Here is an 18,411-nt window from a genome sequence, read left to right on the forward strand (position 1 = left end):
TCCTAGCTTAACGCCCACCTGGAGAACTGTTTGGTATAATGGAGTGATAACGAGTCTCTGGTTACTTTGAGAGAAAGGGCTTATCTGACACAGGATTTTTAAATCCAGGAGAGCTCACACTGAGAACTTCCAGAAACAGGCATAGGACCGACATTTAGCTACCTGAGAAAGTACCTACCCGAGGCTTTGCCTCTCAACATGTCCTACAGATAGGCTTGAACTAACCTCAGCTCCAAGAGCCCAACTTTGCCATGGATTTTAGAGCAGCCCTGAAGTTAACTCAGCAGTGAGGTTTCTGCAAGGCAGCAGGTCGCTCAGCACTGAAGCCTGTGCTGCTGAAGCCTTTTGAAATTGAGACTCAGCTGTCTAAATTACGTCAGGCCGGATTTCTTAAACACGTTTTGGCATCTGAGTATAGCAAGTGCCTTTTTGACCTAGGCAGGTCAAAACACTTTGAAAAAATCTGTTCCCCATGTGATTAAAAGGAGACTGAAAATCTCCAGCAATATCTCAGTACCGGTCAAAAGAATTTTGCAGGAAGCACCATTTAAAGTCTACAAAGCACAGACCTAAAGTGAAAATGGTTCTTGAAACAATCGTGGGTGCTGTGCTAATACTGACAGAGACGCATTTTGTCTTGAAGAGCTTCAACCCTACAAGATGTAAATAGTTCTGGTGGGAAGGAAATAAAATATTAAGGAAAAGAAGGCAGGGGTTGCTGTTAGAAATATATACAACCAAGCTGGATTAACCCCAGCTTTGAGAAGCTGCTCTTACAAACCTCTTGTGGAGGTTGTAAACTGGAGGAGTGGTAAACTACTTTGCATTCACGCAGCACATCACGCTCTAGAGCCAAAATCCAGACTGGAGTGCAAGGCAAGCAGAGGCTCTAATAATAGTCTCTAATCACTAATACAAACATCCATAATTAGATGAAAGAGAAAAAAAAGGTGGATGCCAATCTGTAGACATCCTTAGGCTTGTACAGTTCACTGAAACGCTGTGGGTCACTACATTACCTCTGCTTTCTTGTGGCAGTGGAGATGCAAAGCCCAAAAGGATATTGGAGCCCCCACAGGCAAACCTGAGGGAGCCCGCCTTCCTCCTGAGCCCCTGTGGTACTTGAAACAGAGCCAAGTTCTGTGTGCATTTCATGTGAAGGTCTCCCAGAACGAAGTGGGGAAAGGAACACTAGGACAGGCTTTGAAATGGAGGTCAAACCCGTATCATTTCCCTTTCGCTTCCCCCCCATTTTAGAACATGAAAAAGAGAATAAAGTAAGGCCTGTTAGATTTCTATTCTCCTTCCTCCCACCCTAAAAACAGCTGCTTGTTACAGGCAGGAAGCAAACTGCCAGAAGTTATTCCTTTATCACTTAAAAAAGCATTATGGCTCCGTCCACGCAGCCACTGGCAACTGCGGTTTGGGAACAGCTATCTATCTGTAATGATAAATAATAAAATAAAGCATCTTCCCTTTTGAATCCCAGCTGAGAGATTTTGCCAAGTGATCAAACTTGTCTGAACCTCAGAGCAGCAGCTTTGAAGTAATAAGAAAGAGATTGAAAACCTGCAGCCAAGAGCCGCACACACCTCATTAGAGCCCAGCCATGCGGGAAGGCCGAGCAGCAGCCGCCGGGCCCAGCCCCATGTTCCCACTGGAAAGGGGCTGCGGGAAGGGAAGATAAAAGAGCCTTTCACAGTGGAAGTGCACTGGTGACATTTTTACAAGTGCCAGCCCCAAGGGCGAGTGGCCCGTGCCACACTGCTGCCCGCCAGCGCAGGCCTCAGGGCGGGCAGGGGTGTGGGGGGCTCTGCCGCTTCCAATGCTCTTCCTCAGTCTCCCCCAGCTTTTCCCTTTTTTTTTGAGATAGTTTATCATGGAGGGCTCTACCTTCCCTGGGTTGTGCTCAAAAATGCCCCCCCCCAAATGAGAAACATATTTCTGAAAGATAGTGAGCTGAATTCTCCCATCTAGTTCAGCAGAGTTCATGTGAGACTTTGTGGTATAATTCAACTAAATGATTTTTTTCCTTAAAAAAACCCCAAACAAAACAAAAATACTAAAACTTAACAGACTTGTAAAACACTTTTAAAAATGTCTGAAGAGTTTAATCATAGATCTTACCACACAGACACTGTTGAGGCTGTGTGCTGGCAGTAAAGCAGAGTATTTAACTTTGAGAGCTGAAGTTCTGGGTTTAATTTTCAGTTTCAGACTAAACAGCAGGTCTGCAGCAAAAGGCAGGGCTGAGCAAAATGGGGTAATGGAAATGCTTTTCTTGCAAACTTTACTGGTTGTGTAACCATGGAGCACCTCTTTGTGCAGGCAAAAGCGCAGAATCAGAGAAGTTTGAGTTGGTTTTAATAAACTTCCCCCTATCCCCTCCCTTTTTTTTTTACTGCAAAGAATTCTGCTGCTATTTTATTATGTAATGCTGCAGGCTAAAAATATATCCCTAATTTAAGCCATCTTGCCAATAAATCTACAAATACCAGGTAATCCAGAAATGGTAGTTATGGTTTAATGACATACTCTTCTTGTCATCTTAATATGTTCAACTCCTAAAGGATTTAGTGATACATTTAAAGATTTTTTTCAACTTCTTAAATATCTCCACACAATCTGGTGGAAAGGGTGATAAAGTATGGTCCTCTTCAGCACAGAGTAGCAGCCCAACTCCTGAAGCTCCATCTGTGCCACAAACCATGCTACCACAGGGTGAAGCTTTTTCTTTCTCTATGCAAGATAGTCTGATTCAAAGTGATGGGACTGTCCAACTTAATAGATAGTGATTACTTCCTTTTGATTATAGAACCTTTATGAGAGTTTCTTTTCCAACTGAACACATCTAAATTCTATAATCAAATCAGAAAAGGTATTGTGATGGAAATGTGTGTTCAAAACACATCTTCTTTTAGGACCGAGACAGATTTACTGCAATTTATACCTCAATGTTGCTCTATTCTACTCTTCCTAAACTTAAAAAACTACTAATATAAATTACAGTTAATGCCTCACTATATAACACAGTTCTCAGGAGACTATTAAAATGATGGGTGAGTGGCCTAACATACTGTAACTGTCTCTTTGCTGTTCTGATTTCGGTTTCCAGATTTTGCCTCAATATAAGCATGTGAATCAGGGAAGGGGGTGGAAGCCATTCACTGCCCTGAATCTGATATCTCCCGGGTCCTAGAGCTCACATGTCCCTTCCTCCCAGACTCAAGTCTGGTTTCAATGGAGCTCTCATTTTTCTTCCCACTAATCCTGCCACAAGATCAACCATTGGTAACTCTGTGAGAAATTAAATATCAGGATGTGGGAAATCTGAGATCTGAATTCAGGCAGAATGTGGGTGATTCATTTTTTTATTTCTTTCCTTCTTTTTTCCCATGGTTGTTGTGTGGCCAAACCTGAGATCAAAGATTGACCCTGAACAATGTGACGACTGCATTGACAGAGCAGAGGCAAAGCAAGAAGTACATCAGAAATATTATATCCCTTTTTTTATTGTAAGTAACAGTTATTTCTAAAGAGAGATTTTGGCCAACATCTAAAAACATTCTGGCATTTCCAGAAATGCCTTACAATGGGATCAGCAGCAGAACTTCATCATGGTGATGCTCACCATCTGCTGGAGCAGATTTCATAAAGAATTTAACATTTGTGGCATTGGGATCCCAATGAAACAGGATCCATGAGATAGTTTGCTATGCTGATGTGAGTGCTACAAAGCCCAACAGTCATGCTTTTGTTTTGAATGGCTTTTTTCCTTCCTTTATTTATTTAGGTCCTATAAGGATGAACTCAAGACACTTAAAAACACGGGACTGCCCAAAGGTTTAGGTCCTTCATGTGCTACTTGGCAATGTGCTAATGTCTGAAAACCACTTACATACTCCTGTATCCTTCAATATGAAGTACCTAGGAGCACAATTCTCACTCCATAGCCTACTAAGAAGCTGTGATATTCCCAAACTTCTTGCTCTGTCTGTAAACACAGCAGCACCATGCTCACAATATCCAATAAACAATCGATGACCAGGAGCTCTGAATGGACCCCCAAACAGCAGCCTGTCTGTCACAGCCAGTGCTTGCCATTTGGGTTGCTTCACACTATCACAGCACTAAGGGACAGCACAATGAGAGCACCAACAGAAACGATGTGGGATGAAAGCTCCACTGGGGAAAATAGTTTCAGAGTGTCTATCACAGTTTTATTTTGTGCTGACTTTTACGAATCCTTTGCCTGAGTTGTCCACTCTGAGCTGCAAGGAAGGAGGCATGTTCATAGGTCCAGCCTATCCATCCCAGTCTTAATGTTTGGCACAGGTGTCACAAACTGACAGGCTGCCCAGGGAGGCCACATGTTACCCCAGGGTAGCATGGCAGCACTGATTTCAAGGAACTAAATTCACCGAATTCCACAAATGCCCCATAGTGACTGACAGAGTAGCTGTGAAATGCTTCTTATTCTTCTTCTATTCCAAGACTGTTATTCTGGGCAAAAAGGGGACCTTACAAAATTCCCCAGATGTCATGGAAACCCCAGAATGAAATATGATATTGGCTTCTTAGTGCTTCCTTCCAGAACATGTTAAAAGATGTATATCAGTTAATAAGGGTTGAGCATACCACTCTTTTCCCTAGCCAAATCTTTTTTGATAGCATTGGTATGCAAATACTATAACTAACCATCCTAGCTGATTATTTAACATTAAAAAAATGTATTTTCATTGGTCTTAACTTTGATTTTGATTGTGTTTACCTTATTCCACATCTACTGCAGCATACCTAATTTTTAACACACAATTTACAACAGAAATGACATGGTTCTGAACTGGCATGGCAAAGATGTAGCGATTTCTAAGTGGCTACATAGAAGATTAATGTCCGTGTTTTTTCAGCGCAGCAGATATTACAGCCCTGGAGTATCTATTAATAATATTTATGTCAGGAAATAGGGCATCTTTCAGTCATATTAGACAGGTGTGGAGGAACAACAATGATGCTGACTGTGAAAGATGCAGAGCCTTTATGAGAACTTCAGGAACCAAGCTCTCAGCAAAGAGCGCTTTCTGACTGTGCAGCCTTCTGACACACCTTACCTTTGCTAATTAGTATTTTGATTATATTATTATTATTATTATTTTTATTATTTATAAGTCCAAAGGCTGATTGTTATGGTAGTTTCAATTTTCTGGATTCATTCTGGAAGCATCTTGAAATAATCCAGATTTTCAGGAGGTAGACAAGTACTGCCTAGAATCCTGTCTGTCTGTGAAGATACTCAAGTGTCTGTGAAGATACCCAAGTGTTAGCAGCACAGATTCTTTGTTACTCTTTGAAATCTTGGCCAAAATATGTAGTATGTGTATTCAAAAGTAGCATTGTTTAATTTACTCTTGACTGACACTTTTTTAAACACTGCTCCCTGCCCAGCCATCTTCCTCAATCATGGTACCCAAGTACACGTCACCACCCTGCTCTTCTGGCTATCATTAGTGAGATTTCAGTTCACATCAAATCAGAGTCAAGTTCTGAACTGCTTGGCATACCTCCCTAAACAGCTTCCGTGGTCACAACCATGGGGTCAAACACAAAGCTACCCTGTCCACAGTCATCACCTGCTCGTCTTGGGCTTCTTCCCCAACCTGGGAGGGGAGAGGGATGAGGTGGGGAGAGCACAAAGAGGAGCACTGCTGACTTAGGGAAATACTTTAGCTTACCCCATAGGCCTCCAGCCTTCTACCACCAATTGCATGGAGCAGCTCAGCAGCTGTAGTCCATGAACACTTATATGTACTTTTAGGGACAGGTTTTGCCTAGCACACAGGAAGAGAGCAGCAACCTGAGAGCATGTCTGTAGTGAATGGTAAAGTGTGTGACCAGCGCTGCATTCAGAAAGCTGCTTCCCTACTCTAGGGCTTGTCTCAAGGGAATTAAATACTGTGTATTTGAACAGTTAAAATAATCTTATTTTGCTCTTGTTCAGAGCTGAAGGCTCTTCCTGTGTAGGGCTATGCCATGGCACTCCGGCTCCTCAACGGACTCGGGAACTCTCTGACAAGGACATGACATCTCCAAGCGGCATGTCGCAGCAGGCAAGACTCTGAATCCCCCAGACAGTCCCTGACAAGCCATGAAGCAAAAATATCTTGCTTAATCTGATTCTTTTTTAGTCACAACAAATTGCAAGTGTGGGCACTCTCATAACTCTTTTACGCAAGAAGGGAGCATCAGCACCTAATTTTTAGCAGAAAGGGAATCCACTGGCAGCCTGGAGCACTGCTGGGATGAGAAATGAGGCTGCTGCTCAGGTGACCTACTTCCAGAGCAACTCCTGCAGCCACCATGGTCATACGGGAAGCAGGGTACCTCTGCTCTCCTGCAAAGCTCATTCCACCCTCATGCCCACCCCCCCGTAAATACTGGATCCTATCAGAGGCCATACAGGGTTTCTAAGTCCCAACTAATGTGAGACAGGAGGCTGGGGTAGGCAGTGCCTTATGACAGTGCAGCTGCTGGGCAAGTGCTTCTCACTCTTGCAGTGAAGCTAAGGTGCCTGCTGACCACAACAGAGACTGGGCAGGTAGGGGTAAGGGTATTTTGTGATTTTCTCTACAAATGCCCAAACTCTGCCTGTAGGGAAACAGGGCTACCTCTATATCTTCTGGTAAATCAAAAAGATTGAGGGCTGGATTCTGAAAGGTTGTTTGAATATCTAGTAAATCAACAGGTTTGAATATCTAGTAAATCAACAGTTACAATGCACACTTAAATGCTGAACTACCTTTGTAAAAATCACCTGCCTGTTCCCTTTGTGCCCTCCATAATGATGGAAATGCTGGGTGAGCTCTTTCTATAATTTCATTACTGGTAGGATGGGTCAGTTGAAGAAAATACTCAAATGAGCTGTGAGCAAAAGCAATTTTTATAAAAATGATTTGTGGTAATGATCCTGTGGCTCCAGTGTTCATTGTGTGAAACTGCACTTGCCAGCAAAGTCTTTGTCATCCCAACACTGAAAGGCCAGCGAGTACTTACCATTATCAATAAAACAAACTATAAAAATGTAAAAAAAAATTGTCTCATAAAACAGAAACCTAGAAACCTACATCTTCAGATCACTGTATTTCTGATCTTTGACTCTTTAAACTGAATATGTGAACATATTCCTCTCCTGAAGCTAATTTTTTATCTTTTCTTCCTCTGGTCACATCATATCTCAGCTTATTTGTTTAATTTATTTACAGTCAAATTTCTGGAAGTAGCCATCTCAAAAATGTTACTCTACCACAGCTATGTAATAAATGACAATCATAAATACTTAAACCTTGGAAACCTGAATTTTACCTGGACTTGGGTGTGTAGCCTCATTGAATTACAATATGCAGAGTCTATTCAGAATTTACGTTGTATATGTGAAAAAATATTGGCTATCAGAAATGCCTGACTTCCTCTTTTAGCCCTCATTACTTAGCACAGGTTAGTGCTTCATCTGTTCATAGAAGTGGTAATTGCAACTTCCAGATTTTTGCCCAGATTTTTGTTTTTATTTCAAAAAACTGTGCTCTTTTATTTTTTTAGTCATCAGAAAAACTATTCAGTCTCCCTGTCACAATAAACCAATTATAAAATAAGACTGAACATGTCTTCCTTTGGAAACCACATGATGCAGTTGCCACAATTTGCCTTGGAAGGAGAAAGAAGGTAAGGATTTAAAGACCATCACCCTCCATGAGACTCCCATCTACTGCATCCATGAATAAAGCAAGAGACCTTCATGATTTCCTTAAAATCAAATTCAAGCCTCTCCCAGAGCAATGGTAGGCCCATTCCTGCAGTTCAGGCATGGACCTAATTTCTTAATAATTCTGGCTGTAGTCCACAAGTTTGATATTATTATTATCCTTTTTTTTTTTTTTTTTTTTTTTTTTTCCATTTTACACTAAGCAATCCTTACAGGTTGCCCGAGATATAAGCAGCAGAACTGGTAACAGTGAAACATAATTTTCAAATTGGAGCCATTTTTCATAGGACTTCGCATGACATTTTTATCCATTTGTGAAAAGGATGTTTTCAAATCAGAAAATTGTTTCCAGAATACTCAAAAGCAAAATCTGGAGGGATTTTGCAAAGCAAAAGTGTTCAAAAACTAATCAAGCCCCATTTTGATTAAAAAAACTCAGTCCCCCAAGTGATCATAATATTGTGAAGCTCTGAAAAAACAAAAATTCCAAGGACATCTATAGGGAAAAGTGTCAAAACCCACAGGTATTTCATGATGAAGCTATGCAAAACCTCTGACCAGTTTCATCAAGCATCATCCCCTGTCTGGTGGTGGTGGAAGGCAGGGCACTGAGCTGGAGGGCCCCGCAGCAGGTCCAGGGCTTAGTCCCACTGGAAAAGCTTTGGGCAGCTCCACTGGGACCATGCTCCACATGGGGAGGCGCAGTGAGTCTGGGCTGATAGAGCTGTGATACACACTTGCTCAGCATGTGTTCCACATGGTACCAAGAGCCTTCAGCACATACAAGATGGCCTCTGCCACTGCCTCTGGGAAAACATTCAGTATTTGCTTTAAAAAAAAACAGTAATGAAAGAATGGCAACTCAGCCTTTCAGAGGATGTTCTGGAGTGATGTATATAACACACATGCACTTACCAGACACTTTAGCACGAAATTCCATGTACCATTGGAAAATAAAGTTTTACCCCTCTGGGGCCTGACAACTTTCTGACTCTCTGTATCAGTAAATAAAGAAAAAGTACACAACATACAACACAACTTGCTGGATGCTCGGGAAGAGTAATGAAACCCTGAGGCACCAGGTCAACCTCCAGGGAACAGGTTTTTCAGTTTCTACAGCAAAGGCTCAGTTGAGTAAGGCTGCAATATTCCTGGCTTGGCAGGAGAGAGGTTGGGCTTGGACAGTGGCACATGCTCTCTCAGATGTGTATGTGCACCTGCCTTGGATGCGAAGGATTTGCCATCCTGTCTGTGGCAATCCTGTCTGTGGCAATTCTTTTCAACCTGTTGAAGAGGATTTCTGATACATTTCTACCGCATTTTTGTCTGGGATTTCCCAGAAGGCATAAAATTAAATCCACATGTGGTAGCTAGCATGTATGCTGAATACCCGAAGCTTGTGGAGGTGCAGATTTACTGCGCAGCACAGAGAAGTGACGCAGCACATGCACCATAGGCCTGCTGCCCAGGGCATCCCAGCGTATCGGACCTGCCACACAGCCACCATGGGTCCCGGGCTCAGCTCTGCTCACCAAGTCTGCTGCTTTTGGGCTGCATATGAATGTGTGAATCACAGATGTAGCTCCTGCGCTGCAGAGCCTATCTGATGCTTTTAGCATTTACTGTGTCCTATACTGAGTAGGCATATGTGATGGATGTAGCTAGGGAACACATATAACATGAGGTTGTGAGGTGCATATATATTATGACTAATTAATATGCATAACTTTAGTGATACCAAGACTAAGAAATGAATAACAGGAAAAAATACAGTGAATCTGTATTTCCTTTCCTATACAAAATAACATTTATCTTTTTAGCTTTTATTCTTGTTGGGATTTGATTTTTCTGGATGTTTTAAAAGCATCTAATGTTTTAAGAGCATCTACTGCAGCTAGCATTAGCTAGAAAAGTACACATCGTGTACTTCTGGAATACTTTTTCTGTACACTTTTTTGTTTACACTTTATGTGTACCTTTCTGACTGATACACTGTCTTTCTGACTGATAGGCTGTCTTTCAGACTCTGATACAAAGGATTTGCAAGGCTTTGAGATTTTAATAGACCTCCCAAAGAGATTAAAAAAGATTTTAAAAGGGCTGTTCTACACTCACAGTATTTCTTCTCTCCAGAAATGATAAAAATAAACCATGTCCCGTTTCCAGAAAGCTTTGATAGCTTTCATGGTGTTTTCCTAAAAATATCTATTTCCTTTGTATTACTTAAGAGTGTAACTCCCCCATATGGCTGAGGCTACAGCTGCTGCAAATAGCTTAAAAATGAGGAAATGGAGAAATTTCTATTTCTATTTCAACTGTTTATTTGCACACCTCAGTAAGAATATTACTACATCATGATTGTAAGATCTGGTTGTCCATCATTCGGAGAGAGAGCGAATTTCAAAGGAGCGTCTTGTTTTTGAGGTTTAGGCACATATTTATGTGTAAGTGTTAAACTTACAGATATCACGCAGTTAGGCTGGCTATCTTTTCCTCATTTCCCTAAGGAAGTGTGAGAGTATGCGTCAGTAATCATCACAAAGATGTGTACAGACCACAGTATTTAAAGGTTTGTATTAATGATATGGGTGTGTAGATTTCCAGTGGATTATACTACTGCATTTATTGTCTGTGTGATGGTAAATCTTCAGAGCTCTGGGGATGTTTGAAGATATTGCAGAGGTTTATATAGGCATCTATATGGCCCTAAACTGGACACCAGATATCCATAAAGAGATTTAGAGCATGGCAGAGCCCTGGAAAGTGCTTAAAATCTGGGAAACAAGTGATGGGAACAAAGCTGTTATTCATAAAATAAGAATGGTCTTGCTGCTTCTATACTTTTAAAAATGACACAAATCCAAGAGGCACAGGCACTAGCAGCAATAACAAGAGTAACGGTAGTGTAAACTTAATGCTCACAGAAATCTCTGAGAATACACCAAAAATTCAAAGCACAGGAAAGCACTCGGGGATGAAGTCTGACCAAGAGTTTCTGCCACTTTTACCAAGGCAGGCTGGGGTAACATATTCACCATCACACAGCAGTTCTTGGCTGTAACATCTCACAGTCCCCACTGATGAAGAAAGGATACATTTCTAACTTAATCCAGACTGCCACATGGTAAAGCCATCTGGGAGGATATTTTGAAGGAAACAGATGGAAAAGGAAGAGATTCCTCTGAATATAGTGCAAGATTTACATTATCCTCCATGAACTTCCATGTAGTCCCCATGTTTATATAATTTATCACTATTTCCTTAGACAGCTCAGATTAGGAAGCCTGAATGAGCTCATGTTCTTGTTGTTAGAAGTCTGAGTCTGAACCTCCCTCCTTTAAAGGGAAATTTAGTAGTGAAAGAGAAAACAGAGAAGAGTAACTGGACTTAAATGAAACCTAGCAGCATGAAGTTCCTGATCGTCCCAGGAATTACACTCTTTTACCTCCTTCTTTCAGCCTCAGGAAGACATTGTCATGAGTGCTTGATCACAGATATGATTTTTGTTCTCTACCAGACACCCACGCCCAGCAAAACCGCAATGTTGTGTTAGCTTAAGTGTGGGAGCAGGGCCTATTAAACCCAGGAAGGGTTAAATACAAGTCAACTATTGCACTGAACATCCCTCAGGACAAAGATTTAAAAAAAGAAATGTTCTCTAAGTGAAGACATGGCACACAAATAATTTAAAGAGTGTAATTTCACTATTTGTGTTGTGATGACTGGGGATTTCTAAAAGGCCCTCTTCTCTCTCTTTTCATGCATTTTTCTGTGCCTCCTTGTTTTCTACACAAGCATTTTCATTAATAATGGGAATGTCAGAGCGCCTCTTTTTTCTCTCTCTCTCTCTGCCTCTGACCACGTAGATGCTGCTGAGGCACTGTGAAGCAGCCACTGCATCCGGCTGGCTGAAACACCCTCCAGCATCTCCACTGGAATCCTTGCTTTGGGAAAGAAGACCCATACAGGGATCCTTGGTGCTTCGATTCAAATGCCTACATCATTTTGCTACTTTTCGGTACTTTGTTCTGCTACCAAAGGGCAGAGTTCCAGGTCCTCTCACACCTCTACCCAGCCTCAAACCTCACCATTTCTTCCTCTCTTGCACTAGGGCTCACACTCGCTTACTGTTCAAACAGAACACACAGAGTAAGTGCCAGTGGCACCATGTGTGCCATCAGCAGCAGTGGCTTCTGTCAGGCTTAGGCTGTGGGCAGAACCACCAGGTCTAGTGCCCTTCATCCTGCTGACCCCGGTGGGCATGAGCTCTGCTATGTACCAGAGGAAACCACAACACAAACAGACTCCTGGGAGTCTTTGCCTCCCAGATTTGGCCTCCTTTGCACAGCAGGGTTTAAGCCTCCCTGTCCCTCAGGTGCAACAGAGGAGATGGCTGCTGGCTTTGTGCCCACCAGCAGATTTACTACCATGTTGTAGTAGGAATAGTCTGATTGCAGCAGTAACAGTTGAAGAGACCAGGGAGAGGAAATACCTTTTATTAGAACAATTTGGTGTGCTTTGAATTGTGTGGTGTAGTCAGAACGTTATAGATGGTAAGTCCTCGGGGACTGATGTGTTTCTTGCATAAATTGGCCTAATAAAAGACATTATCACTCCTTGCAAAACTTACCTCACTTGAAAATACTACTACATTCATCCTGTACGTTATCTCTGCCATTCAGAGACATTAATATTATTGCCAGTGCCACAGATCCATCACTGCTGGAACTGTTTATTTTGTAGAAACTCAATTCCTGCACATGATTTGGAGAGTTACATCATTCCATCCCTTCAACTCTCAGATAGAAGGTTTTCTGTTTCTTATGTAACAGCTCCTAATTCAGATTACAGTTGATACTACAATAATGTACGCTGTACAATAATGTATTAAAACCGTAAGGTGGAAAACCAAAAGTATTATTCCCCTCTGAAAGCAGACTTCTTTCCAGAAAAGCAATGGAACCTTTACACTCTTGACTCAGCAATCATTCATATTCACAGAGGTACATTATCACAGCCCATGGACTCTGCCAAGCAGGGATGGACCTGTTCCTATGCCCATGGACTATTCACATGCACATGTAACAAAGTGGCAGAGTTAGGTTTTGGGTTTTTTAACACAGTTGGAGAACGAAAATAGAGGTGATCGTAAATTCAGCGTTTGACTGGTTTCATGACACACTGCACTTTTTCCAAGGTGTTAAAGGAGAATAATACCACTCAACAGAAGTTCAAATGCGTTAAGACTCTATGATGGATCCAGTCCAGTTACCAAGTTCAGCCTATTTTATTTTGTGTATTTAGAGACTCCTTTAGACCCCTGGGGAGAAGGGTTTTATACCTGTGCCCCTCCCTTGCTGTAAGCAGTCCCCAGTTACCCATGTTCAGGGCACAGAGACACCCATCACATGCCAGACTCGCACCATGTCTGTGTGTACGTGTACCTGCATTACCATCTCAAGGTGGCCGCTCAGAAAGAGGACATTTCCAATCAAGGACTGTCCACTACTTCCTCCTCTCCTTCCCAAGGGCTACCATGTGAATTGTTCTGGTGGTTGCGCCTAGCAAGCCAACAGCTGTCCCCCAACTCGTATGCTTGATGTATTTCCCTTCATTTTTTACAGTAAAGGAGACCAGTTTAAATACTGAAAATTTATTTCATTTAAAGTAGTCTAAAGAATTTAAATTAGTTTTTCTTACCTGAGCAGGCTTCTTTTGAACCACTTGTTGAGGCTGAAAAGTAAAACAAAAGCATGGTAAGAAACAAAAGACACTGAGGTCACTTAAATGTGATTTCACAGATGCTGGGAAAAATGTTTTCAGCAACAGAAATAAAAAACAGGCAAAGCTCACATTCAGAAATGGAGTGATGAACATACACAGTTTCACACCCAGCCTCTCCAACAGCTATCTATGACCTTGCTCTGAAGTAGTTCAGATTACTGGGGATGTAGATGAGTATGTTAAGTTTGTACAATGAAAACCGAGGTGAATTCTAATTTAGCATGTTACATCTTTCATCTCTTCTATGGTACTGCTAGATTTACTTTGCTGCATTTACTTAACAGACCATAAGAGTGGCCTAATTTTATAACTGGATTTTGTTGTCTCCACTGATGCTGTTCACCCTCTATCAGCTGTGAGTGGAGGAAGCCCTCCCTCCTGGCCATGAGCAGGAGCACAGCTTGGGCAGAGAGGTGAGGGACATATAAACCCATTCCTAAGCCAGGGCTTCCCACTTGACCACAGCCATCTCTGCCAAAGCTAAGAGGCTGGGACAGGCTGTGGCTGCAGCTCTCAGAAGCTTTGCTCTGAGATCTCTACCTGCATGAAGGTGATGCTGTGCTGACCCTTGTGAGGCCTGTTGACATGATTTTGGGGATGCCCAACATTGGGCAGGTGTGGGCAGGGAGAGCTGGCGGCCATGTCCACCAGCCTACGCAGGACCTGGTGGCACAGCCATGGTCTGCTCAGCAAGTTTCACTCCTGGGTGCTCCCACCTGGGAATGGGAAACATGGTCATCCCCACACGAGTCAGGAGACCCACCAAGGTGACAGTGTGCTTCATCCCCACCCTGGGGAGAAGGACCAATTAAGGAACTAATACAGGCACACTTAAAATACACCACCACTGCCCAGATGATATGATGACCCTTGTGGGTGCTAGGAGCAGCACAGAACAAAAAGACCACTGATAAAGGATGAAATCCTGACACTGAGAGCACAAAAGGGCTTTTCTTACTTCAGCAGGGCAAAGCTGCTGCCTTCCTGCTCCTCCCCGGACTTTCTGTCTTCAAGGTATATGAATTGCACCCAATGATTTTCTTCCTGCCCTTGCTTCCTGCCTGTTCCTAATCCCAGCTGTGATTTTAGTGCCTCGCTTGGGCTGAAGCCAACATGCTATCCCCCTCTGCATGGCCAAAACCCTCATTTTCATGACAGTGTAGTAGGAAATAACTGGAATATTTCTGAAAAAGCAGTTTAGTGCAACTAGCCTTTCAGATCAATATTACATTGGGAAGGATCAATAAAAATGTAAATGAAATGTAACTGATTCAATTCAGACTGCCCACCACGAGCGTCCCATTTTAACAAGAGATGCTTTGTTTGTTTAGTCTTTTTCTAATTCAGTGGAATCCTACTGCTGTTATATTTTGTATCTGTGCCTCAGGCTCCAAATTCTGCTCTCAAATACACATGAGAAAAAAACTATATGATGACTGGGTCTGTCTTTAAACTTCAGGGTGGACCCTTTTCCACTAAATTCCCTTGCAATGGAGAAGCTATTACGAAGGCACATATTTTATTGATGCCTTCTCCAGGTGGACTGCAAACCCTAAACTCATTAATGGACATTTTCTGCCCTTGGACAAAAGAATGATTTGTTTCAAAGGAATCTCTCGTAATTACAGAACTCATTGAGCAATTCAGTAATCTGCCACTAGTGCTTTTCAGCTTTATTTTCTTTTTTTGCCTGCTGATTACACCTGTACACATGTTTACTCCCAAACCATAAGAAATCTGCAGACATTCTTAGAAGCTGACTGTTTTCTCCTGCTCAGAAATCCCCATATATTTTTGGCTGTGTGCTCTGCATTCATGTGACTCTCACACACTGTAGCTCAATGAAATCTGAAAGAGCTGCCAACTCACCAAATTTTCCATGAATTAGGTTCTGACACTTCAATGAGAGGAAAGACAATGTCTGAAACAAGGCCAGCTCTGGCTTTCTGCCTAGTATGTGTCACAGTAATTCTACCAGCTGCCCTTCTACACAGCACTTCATACTTTTCAGACCACCAAAAAGCCCCTTGAATACTTTCAGTGATAGCTGGGGCTTGAGCTGCCAGCATGTTTTCCCAGCCTCTGGCACCCAGTGGCTCTGGACTGGACTTCGAAAGTTTTTTGTGTGTGTTTGTTTTGTTTTGTTGTTATTTTTATGAATGGTTTTCACAGGGGACTCTGACTCCAGTACAATCCTATCCAGCCATTCATAAAAAGCAGAAGGAAAATATTGTACTTTGCCCAGTTGGAAACTGTCTCCAATACTGACCAAGGCTTTCAAGAATCTTAGTCATACAAGACCTTTGCTATCATAGTGCTTCATGTCGAGAGCTCCCTGGCAGTGCTTGCTTACTGCCAGTTAGGCTTCCACCAGATTTGGGATCTGGACTTCAGCGTGTGTTATGTATTCTCCCTTAAATGGAAGAAGCACAGCTATGAAAGCTCAAAAGCAGGGCTCGGCCCCTCAGCTGGTATTAACAGCACACACCACTACACACCACCAACATGCTGTGTGCCCACTCGTGTCATGCTGAGGGCTCCAGCTTGTGGCAGCTGAATCACTGCAAGTGCTGGTTTTCGAGGGCATTGCTTTTCCTGCTTCAGCCTGGCTGAGTGGGAGAGCTATCTGGATGAATGCAAGCTAGATAAATCCAGCAATCCTGAGAGGTTTGCAGTGTCCACTCACTTAGGTCAGCCCAGATCAGAAGAACTGAGGCATACAGGAGTAGTGAGAAATTTCCCAAGCACCCCTTTTCATTTCTTTAACTGTTGTGGATGTGATGCCTTTGGAAACTTTTTAACGCGCTATAGATGCAAATGCCTCAACTCACTAAGCTTTGTGTTCTCTGAGTTAAGAGATCTTTTCAGGGCTTCAAAGGAGACACCTCTGATTCAAAAGAGTGTTGCGACTGCATGTTCAACTAGCTGGAAAGAAAGAATCTGTCTTGGTTATGGAAAAGACTGAAACCATAAAAAAAAGCCAAGGACAAGAGACTTTAAAGAGGTGCTTTGGAGCAAAATAAAGTTGTACGCAAGACACAAGAGTTCTGAACTATTATGTATCCCTCCAGGAGCATGCAGAGTAAGATGGCAGACCTTCTGCTCTGCCAGAGTCTCTCTCACTTATGTCAGTGATTATATGTAAGGGGAGCTTTGTGCAACACAGGACTTTGACATTTTATTTTTATCCTAAGTTTAAGAAACAGCTATTGCACACTGAATGTGTATCAGCTGAAATTCCATGCACTTAAAAGGAAAATTCATGGTTTTTTACACCATAGGCAAGTACAAGTCAACCTTAATCAGCTTTCTTAAATCTCTATGAGACAGAAAGAACAAACGACAGTGTTGGAAAAATCCTATGACCATGTAATTGAAATGTCTATCATACAAGAACAAATCCAAAATACAGCAGAATTTCTTTTACCATGTTTAAACTATTAAGTATGTGAGCTAAGGCAAAGGAAAACAATTTAAAACTTCAGGATAAGATTCCTAACTTTGAACAGAAAACCCCCCAAACACCTAAAGTGGAAAGTACACAAAGTTTTTGGTGGTTTTACCTTTGTGGTAAGTTTTGGATGTTCAAAGCTCAACTGTTTATGTTCTACAAGACACTTCTTCCACTCCTACTCTGTCATCACATCCCTCATTTTATTTTCAAATTCTGTTACTTCACTCTTCATCAGTATCTTAGATGCATCCTTATAGCCTATACAGTCACTGGCTAATTTCTATGCTTTCTATATGAGAACAGAAGAGCAGCCTCAAGTTATGAGTCCATATTCATCTTGTACCAGTGGTCAAAAGTTGCATCAAATCAAATTTGTCACACTTCTCATTCTCTTCCATACTTCTTCTTACCCCGTGACTTTTCACAGCATTATACAAATAAGGAAGGATACAGGTAGTCTATGTCAACTAATATGAGCAATGCTGGAACGCATTTTTAACAATCAGACATAAAAGCACTGATTTGAATGCAAATCATCCTGACTGCTTGTGCCTGAATCTCCAAGGGCAAGCTGCCCAGTCACACTCCTCCTAGATGTTGTGTTCATGTCTTCCTCTTCAAACTGAGTATTATGAAGAAATTTGACTGATGCTTCTTGGCAACAGCGACTCTCTGTTTTATTCCCACAGCTTGACACAGTCAAGACATTTGCATGGAGGTAACTCTGCTGGTGAGACTAAATGACCATGATAGAAACTAACACCCATTTATAGTGCTGACAGCACAGTGTTGTGCAGAGAACATTAAAATAATTTCATAGGTCACCCAAACACTTGTAGTTCTAAATTAAAAGATGAGTAAAACCATATTTACTATTTTTGTCTACATTTCCTAAAAAAAATAATGAAGTTCATATTATACCAGTTGAAACAAATATAATCCAAAATAATTCATGTCCCCCAAGCAGTTCCGTATGACTGTTCTGCCCTACAGCTTTAATTGGTTTGAGTTCAGCCTTTCCCTCCCTCTCCCAGCACATGACCAGGGCCCACACCATGCAGCCTTCCAGAGAGCCCTTGCCTCTGGGCAAACACTACTTCATGATTCTCAGCAGGGATCCACCCAGGGCTGCATGGGACAGTGCACCTGCTATTGTCTCCTCTGATCCAGGTATGCTCACGACTTGCTTTAGAAATTATCGTCTTTTTGAAGGTGTAGCAGAAATGCTTCTTTAAGCCAGGGGGGATGCCCCCTCCATCCAGGCAGGAATGGCTTGTGTTTTGGAAGCACAGGTCATGAATTCTTCTGCCTCTATTGCATGTTGGCAGTCAACTGTCAACCGTGGTGTCTGTGTATGCACACTGCTGTGGGTCATTAGGATCTAACAGCAAAACCATCTGGCCCTTAAGAGTTCAAA

The 18,411-nt window shown here is 42.1% G+C and overlaps 1 long non-coding RNA gene across 1 annotated transcript in view; it reads right to left on the reverse strand.

Moving 5' to 3' along the window:
* LOC113491132 overlaps positions 1 to 18,411 on the reverse strand; it is a 123,687-nt gene that overhangs the window by 12,121 nt on the left and 93,155 nt on the right. Inside the window, exon 3 of the long non-coding RNA XR_003400356.1 lies at positions 13,457 to 13,489. This is a non-coding gene — a long non-coding RNA (uncharacterized LOC113491132). The remainder of the gene's footprint in view (positions 1 to 13,456; positions 13,490 to 18,411) is intronic.

This window comes from Athene cunicularia, assembly GCF_003259725.1.
Source record: "Athene cunicularia isolate RWA chromosome 1 unlocalized genomic scaffold, athCun1 chr1_part2, whole genome shotgun sequence".
In the NCBI taxonomy this organism is placed as follows: Eukaryota; Metazoa; Chordata; class Aves; order Strigiformes; family Strigidae; genus Athene; species Athene cunicularia.